Raw genomic sequence first — 1,474 nt, forward strand, 5'->3', positions numbered from 1 at the left:
ATGAAAGCAATTAAGAAATTAGAAACCATTTCATACTCATGTATCCCATAGAGATAGTATATTGTATGGCTTACTGATCCGATACAACTAACTACTGTAGAAGCAAGACATGATTTTTGTTCATAAAAATGTGACACTGTTGATAGCCATGCAACAGGTTTTTGCTTCTCCATAGGTCTTCCCAATGTCTATGTTTGAATAACTTTGCTCAGAAAAAAATTTCATGCACACATTATTGGATCTTTGGTCACAATTTAGAAGCTAACATACATTGAAAAGAAGTGTACAATCTAAAAGAAGGAAAGAGAAATAGAGGAGTGGCACCTCTGTGAATAACTTCAACAAATGAAGTTAATGTCTCACTGGAAGAACTATTTCTTGATCCAGGCAACAAATTATCTACAAGACTTTTTTTTATTTTGTTCTGCAAAATATGAAATTGACTTAACTCTAAATTTCATTTTATCAGTTCACAATGCTTAGAGTTTTGTCAAGAAATCATTTAGTCTGTCGACTCCACAAGATATTTTTCATTCTAGCTTTTTGACACGATATTCCACGAAATAATATCAGAGTTCTTATTTGTATTTGCAGTGCCCATACATGCAATTGGGGACAAAGCTAATGACATGCTTGTTGATTTAAATGGAGTGAAGGACTATAGATTCCAGGTATGTTCTGATAGCTATTTCAGAATTGTTTCTTTCCCTCGCACTCTGCTTAGTATTTATTTATTTTGGAACGAACTCGCTCTGTTTAGTAGAATCTTAATTGAATATTTGCATATGTAATCAGATTGAGCATGCCCAACATCTGGCTCCATTGCTACTATATATATTGGTATTACGCTTTACAAAGTAGATTGTGCATTGAAAGCTTCAGCTTCTGAATTCCTTTTAAAAGTCCTACACTTCTGAAGTATTTGTTTATTGTTGACAGCCATATCATCTATTAGACGACGCCAACTCTGCTAGAAACAAGATTGGGGTGGAACAGGCTCAGCAAAGCTCCTACACATTTCAATCACTGTTAGATGGCAGCGCACTGCTAGCTTTTGGCTTGGACTGGCCTGTATGTAATTCTACAGACATTTCAGTAACTGAACTCTGTTTTTCAGTTACCATATAGTCAGCTACCAGGTATACTGTTAATGTCTTTCAGGTTTCAGACATCAACCGCATACAAGCTATCCAAAACGCCATGTTCCGTAAGCCTCCTGGATGGAAGGTCCCCTGGATCCCTACAGAGCGCTTGACCCTTGATGAATCGCTGAAAGCGTAAGTCTCTTTCGATCCAGTCATTGTGATGCCAAGCTCTGTAGATCGATGGTTTTCCCCGCTAATGAGTTGGTCTCTCACTCTGACGAACACACAGGCATACAATGTCTGCTGCCTACGCCTGCTTCCTAGACTATGTCGTGGGCAACCTTGAATCATGGTCTTACCGAATATGTATGTATGTTGTTAGTGAATAG

At 37.8% G+C, this 1,474-nt stretch overlaps 1 pseudogene; it reads left to right on the forward strand.

Annotated features, from left to right (window-relative positions):
• On the forward strand, positions 1 to 1,474 carry LOC136516152 (protein LONG AFTER FAR-RED 3-like; annotated as a pseudogene).

The sequence above is a fragment of the Miscanthus floridulus genome, chromosome 17, assembly GCF_019320115.1.
Source record: "Miscanthus floridulus cultivar M001 chromosome 17, ASM1932011v1, whole genome shotgun sequence".
Classification (NCBI taxonomy): Eukaryota; Viridiplantae; Streptophyta; class Magnoliopsida; order Poales; family Poaceae; genus Miscanthus; species Miscanthus floridulus.